The sequence below is a fragment of the Artemia sp. Qi Xiang Cuo genome, chromosome 1, assembly GCF_049724085.1.
Source record: "Artemia sp. Qi Xiang Cuo chromosome 1, ASM4972408v1, whole genome shotgun sequence".
Lineage (NCBI taxonomy): Eukaryota > Metazoa > Arthropoda > Branchiopoda > Anostraca > Artemiidae > Artemia > Artemia sp. Qi Xiang Cuo.
Genome location: NC_142794.1, coordinates 37,386,891 through 37,393,751, shown reverse-complemented (window position 1 = coordinate 37,393,751; position 6,861 = coordinate 37,386,891).

The window sequence follows — 6,861 nt, the reverse complement described above, 5'->3', positions numbered from 1 at the left end:
ATCCAGAAAAATTTACTGTCATAGAAAATTTACAGCCACCTAAAGATAAAAAAAGCTGCAGATCAGTTTTTGGTTTATTGAGCTGTTTCAGACGATATTTTAAAAATTATGCAACAATAGCACAACCTTTGACAAACCTTTTGAAAAAATCAGGTAAATTCGAATGTCCAGTGGACGCAATGCAGGCGCTGAATGAAATAAAAAGGCAATTATTACAGGCACCAATACTTAAATTACAAGATTTTTGTCACAAGACTTCTGTTTACAAAGAGATGCGTCGGGGTACGGAATTGGAGCCATATTATTAAACATAAATTCGGAAGGAGTAGAATCAATATTCCGATATGCCAGCAAGTCCCTGACGGAGGCAGAAAGAAAATATTCGACGGTTGAAAGAGAATGCCTAGCAGTTGTAATTTTTACAGAATATTTTTGCAAATCTTTACTTGGGAAGAAATTTATTTTATGCGTAGACCAAAAATCACTAATTTGGCTACATACGATGCAAAATACTTCAGCACGGCTGACACGATGGATACTACGTCCACAAGCATATTCATATACCCCATTATATATAAGGGCTGTACTAACATTTTACCGGACTATTTGTCACGAAATCCTGATACGGAAGGAAATTTGATAACAACCATCCAGAACGAACTGGAAGGGGTAGAAATACTATCTAATGAAAATGTTTTGAATCATCAAGATAAAGATGATTTTTATTTAGCGATAAAATCCTTTTTATCAAAAGGAACGGAACTGCCAGAGCACTTTAAACATTTTTTGAGGGACTTAGATAATTTTTATCTGGATGAAAGTAAAAATCTTTTGGTAAGATATTACAGACCATCGCAAGAACATAGAACAATGACTTAAAACTATTCCAGTAATTCCAAAATCACTGGAAGGGGAAATTTTACAGATGGCACACGCAACTATTGGCTGTCACATGGGAGAAGCGAAAACTATTGGGAGTCTAAAAGTAAATTTTTATTTTCCAAAAATGTACTCAAAAGTAAAAGCTTTCATACAAAGCTGCCAAGAGTGGGCCAAACAAAAGTCGCCACCAAAGACCCCTAGGGCCGAATTAGGCCTATATCCCACCCCTTCAGGAATAAGAGAATTAATGTCAATAGACATTTGGGGAACAGGAGGAAGCTTACCAGTTTCCAGGAAAGGAAACAGGTGTGTACTAACCGTTGTTGACCATTTCAACTCATATTTATGCGTTTTTGCAATTAAAGACAAAAGACAAACACCATTGCGAAAGGTTTAGTCAACCAGCCATTTTTAGAACATGGGTTTTTCCCTAGAAATTTTCTTAGTGACAATGGGCCATGTTTTAGAGCCAAATTATTAGACGAAATTACGGACTATTTGGGGGTAGAACGATGGTTTACCTCGTCTTACAAGGCTTCCGCTAATGGAAAAGTTGAACGCAAACATAGGGATTTAGCTTACATGTTGGGGATACATGCAAGAGAGTAAAATGAAAATTGGGATGAACATTTATCATTCGTAGTCTTTGCAGTAAATACGGCTTTTTCACGTTCTTTAAAAGAAACAACATTTTTGTTACAAGATCTAAGAGATCCCAGAATTTGTTTAGATGAAATAAAAAATGATAGAATATATTACAACCTAGACCAATATAAGCAAAAATGGTGATGGTAATGAAAAAAGCTATGGAACAAGTTAAGGACAATTTGGAAGATGCGAAAACAGAACAAAAAGAAAAACATGACAGAAGAAGCAAAAATAAGACAAATTATTGTTTAGGAGATTTGGTCTATGTATACAAAACTAACTTTGAAGGGACAAAAAAGTTAAAACCGAAATGGGATGGGCCCTACAGGATTGTAAAAATTCTACCAAATAATTTACTTATGTTCTAAAACATCAGTATAATGAAAAGGAAGAAGTAGTACACCATAATAGAATGAAAAAGAGATTTTTTCCAAAACCTTGGAAATCAGAGCCTATTCCTTCAGACGAAAAAATATAGGGAACAATTACACCGGTATATACCGGAATACTATATGAATTCTATGACCTTTTTAACGACCACAATGGTTGGGAAGAGTAGAAGGAGTATTTAGCCCAGTCTTGGCTACAAACTCTACAAAACTCTACAAACTCTACTTGTTCCTTAGTAAATATCAACTATTCTAAATTAAACATTGACAAATCAATTCAAATCACAGATGTTCCATTTGAAAAGCAGTCCCACAGGTTTTCACTGGAACTCGAAGTTTCAATAATATATTTTATTGATCAATGTGAAACCCCTTTTGATCAGTCCTTAAAAATTAAGAGGAGTTGGTATCACCTAGTTTCTTTAGATATTTAATTTTTAAATAACTTCTGCAACAAAATGTTTCACGTTCCTTTTGCAAGCCAACTTTACAACAAAAAAAGTCACCTTTAGAAATTTCGTTTCTTTCAAAATTTTCTTGATCTCCCAAATCAGCCAAGCCTGTAAAATCTGTGGCATAATCTTCATTATCATCCGTCGCTAATCAGTATCTGAGTTAGAATCACATGTTTAATCAACCTATAACTGTTTCACTGTTTTTTGTCTCTCGGCCTACCTGACTCACTTTTTTCTTTTCCCTATTCTGTTTCGCAATTTCTTCCTTTCTCGGAGAGTCAGTCAATATTCTTGAATTACCAATCTGCCTCCCTTTGGTAACATCTTTCCTAGGTCTTGCCTTTGGATGAGGTCTAATCATCCGTGGTGAAATCACTTTAGTAGCATTTTTGGATGAAAAATCAGTGGCTTCCAATGTTTCCACACCATTCTGATTCAAATTTTTAGCAACAAGTGGTCTGTCTGTTACAGTTGAAGATGAAAATTCATCTTCCGTGAAAATGTTTTCATTGAGTGGCACTAATACAGCTACCTTAAAGCCATTTACAATGTTAGTCGGACAGAAGTCCTTCGGATATGCCAATCCAACAAAAGAAGCAACATCATATATTGTGGTAGGCTTGCCAGAATTACCTGGTGTCAATATCCAATCATTTACTGCAACATTACAAAAGGTGTTGAAAAGTCCCAAAACAGACCTTTCTAGTGGCTGCATTTTGTGACTGGTATGGGGATGGAAATGTTAATAAATCTATCCCAGAATATTTTGCCAAAGGGATCACGGGTATGGTCACATGCCTCTTGTGGCTATCATTCAGAAGAATTACTTGTGTAACAGCTGGTTTAACATGCTTAATGAAGTGTTCCAGAAACTCCAGAAATAATTTTTTATTGGACCACCCTAACTGATTTGCTGCTCCAATAGTGCCTGATGGTGCACCTATCAACATAAAATCTTTAAAATTGACCCTGGAAAATTTAGGCACTGATGGAATGCTGATGCCAGCAACATTGATAGCGCAAAAACGCCTTTGAGATTTTTTTGAGTGATTTCTTGTATCTGACTTAAATATCTTTGCCAATTTGATTCAAGGTCATCTAGGCTGCTCAGACAAAATAAAAGGAGAAAGGGTACATTCTAAATAATAATTGTCTAAATGATGTTAAATAATTCATGTTTTTTTTACTTACTAATGCTTTTTTTTCCATCATATAAGAACATGTTGTACAGTTGAGCAGTCAAAGGTACACTATTTATTACAGTCAAAGGTACAACACAACCATTATTTATTAAATGCATTCATTCAGTTGTAGGTTATGAATTTAAGATTGAAGTACTATGCTTTTTATTTACTCCAAAGATATAACTGCAATACAGAACAGTGAAAAGTAAATCATTATTAATATAAAAAAAACTATAATAAACAAATCAGTACATGAAAATACTTACTTTAAGAGATGGAAATGGATAAAAATTTCTTTAAAATATGCAAGCATGTGTTGATCTACATAACATGTATAGCAGCTCACAACACTTTCCCCTACCATTTGGCAGCCTTAAGGGGCCTCCCCCAGGCCACTCAGAGTGTCCCCAAGTGGTGATAGGGGAACATCCTACGGATATGTATGGTACCTTCATAGTAGGAAGGGACCAAGGGGGGACCTTGGCCCTGGGGGTCCAGAATAGAAACTGGGGCACCCTCGTCCGGGGCCATAAATGCAGGCGGAGGAGGAAGAAGGCCCCTAAAAGTACACTCAATAAGGCCCACCGGCATGTCCACACGTCCCATGAGTTACAGACCTTCTCCCAGCAATAGGTTAAATTGCATGGTGACGTAGAATACCATCATAAGAGGATCCTCTATAGGAGGACAACTGCGGCTGGGCGTAAGCTCAAGATCTATGGAAAACGCCCTCTGCAAAGCGCTGCCTCGACTTTTTCGGGGTACCTGCAAGACTGGGGACCTTGCTGTCAACTCTATTCCCAATTGGGGAGTGGTGTTCCTCGAGAAAATTATAGCCTAGTAAATGACACAGCATTCACATGGGATTCTGATTAATGGATAATTCTTCTGGGCTTGGTCTGTTTTGCGGGGCGTTTTCGGGCTGAAAAGCCTCTTCCTAGCTAATGTATCTATTATGGGCTGCCTCCCCGTAGTAGCATATTATTTGTAGGCATGAATATGTAATGAATCGTAGGTAATAGGCTTAAGACTGTCTGTGCAGGATTTCGACTCTTGTTGATAGAAGAGCATCGCCAAGTGCTGAAAACCATGTTGCGACCAAGCTGGGCCCAGGATTGCACAAAGCCTCCATTCATACTGGAGGTCCCAGGGACTTCTTACTGTCCAGTTCTAAGCCGGCTTAAGCACTCCGGTGTAGACTTGAGGAGATATGTGATCCCCGTCCTGCACTCACTGGTATCCGGAATCATTGCTTTTCCTGAGGCCAAAATAATTTCAATGAGTTAAAGAACATGAAAATTGGAACTTGGAGTGTTACAACGTTAAAAACTGACTATTGTATGGACATTTTGACTGATGAATTCAAACGATTCGAACTGGACTGAGTAGGAGTTTCAGAAACTCATATCCCAGGGGTAGGAAGCATTAAATAAGGTGATATAGAATTTGTTTATTCAGCCAGGAAGGATGGGGTATATAGACAGAGAATAGGGCTCATGATGAATAAGGAAGCTGCTAAGTCTTGTTTAGGCTGGGAAGGTATTAATAATAGAATACTAATTGCTCATTTTATGACTAAAAAGTTCAGGGTATCAGTTATAGTAGTGTATGCCCCTGTAAAACCGACAAACAGGAGCATATAGACAGGGTCCTAGACAAGGGCGTAGGGAGGGGGGCAGGGGACGCAGCTGCCCCCCTAGACCTTCAAATTTACATTGGATATGGCTGAAAAAGCAGTTGGTATAGAAAAAGCAGTTGATAAAACTCCATCACACTATTGTCTGCCCCCCTAGACAATATGCTGCCTAATCCTGCCTACGCCCATGGTCCCAGGTAGAAATATGGTGTTTTTACTTGGAGATTTTAACGCCCAGGTCGGTAAAAATAGGGATAGATGGTATTCTAGCCTAGGTAAATTTGGTGTAGGAATAGAAAACAGTAATGGCTACAGACTTTTGCAATTTTGTAGGTATAATAATCAATACGGTGTTTGGTCATAAAATGGCTCATAAGTTAACATGGTATTCACGTGATGGTAAGACAGCAAACTTTATTGATTATGTTATTGTAAACCGAAGACTAGCAGGATCAATACAAGATACTAGGGTATATAGAAGTGCTGTTATTGATGTTAAAAGTAAAGATCAACAGACTTTGACAGATGGACAGATAGAATGGATAGAGACTTTGCAATTTTGTAGGCATAAGAATCCGGTTATAATCAATACGGTGTTTGGTCATAAAATGGCTCATAAGTTAACATGGTATTCACGTGATGGTAAGACAGCAAACCTTATTGATTATTTTATAGTAAACCGAAGACTGGCAGCATCAATACAAAATACTAGGGTATGTAGGTGTGCTGTTACTGATGTTAAAAGTAAAGACCACCATATAATAGTGTCAAGGGTTAATTTAAAGCTGAAGTTTCGGAAGGGTAACTACCTCTCGGGAAGTTATGATGTTGGTAGAGTCCAGGATGAGAATTTGAGAGACACTTTCCAGGAACAGTTGAAAACTAAACTTGAGAGTTTCAAAATTGCTAATGTGGAAGATGGTTGGAATGATTTTAGAAAAAATAATTTGTGTAGTTGCTGAAGATGTCTTAGGGAAGAAAGCTAGGACGGCAGCTAAGAATATTAGTGAACAAGCATTATTTTTAGCAGAAAGGATAAGGGTCTTATACAAGATTAATCTGAATGATAGATCATATGAATAACAAAAGGAATGTAAAGAAAGTGGACAAAGCATTAAAATATGAACTAAGGAGGTGTGAAGTGGAGGCCATGGACAAAATTGCCGAGGATCTGGAAGATGCAGCTAGACGGCATAATAGTAAAATATTGTACTGGCATGTTAATGAATCGATAAGGAGTAGTCAATCCGGACTTGTCCCAGTTAAAGATAGGAACGGGGCCACATTTAGTGATAAGGAAAGAGTTAAATAGAGATGGCTAGGACATTTTGAGAATTTGCTAAACTGAGATAGAGTTGCAGGAAAGGATATAGAGGAAAATGAAAAAGTTTGTGATACCTTGGATGTGAGGGAAGATTTGTTTTGTGTGAAAGAATTAACGACAGTACTTAAAGGATTAAAAAATAATAAGTCTCCAGGTCCTGATAGTTTGGTGAATGAGTTTCTTCAATATGGTGGCTCTGAGGTTAGAAATAAGCTACTGAAGATTATGAATATGATTTTTGAAAAAGGGGAAGTACCTAACGATTTTAAGAAAACCTTAATCAAGAGACTTTATAAGAAAGCTGATAAGAGTGAGTGTGATAATGATCGAGAATCAGTCTGCT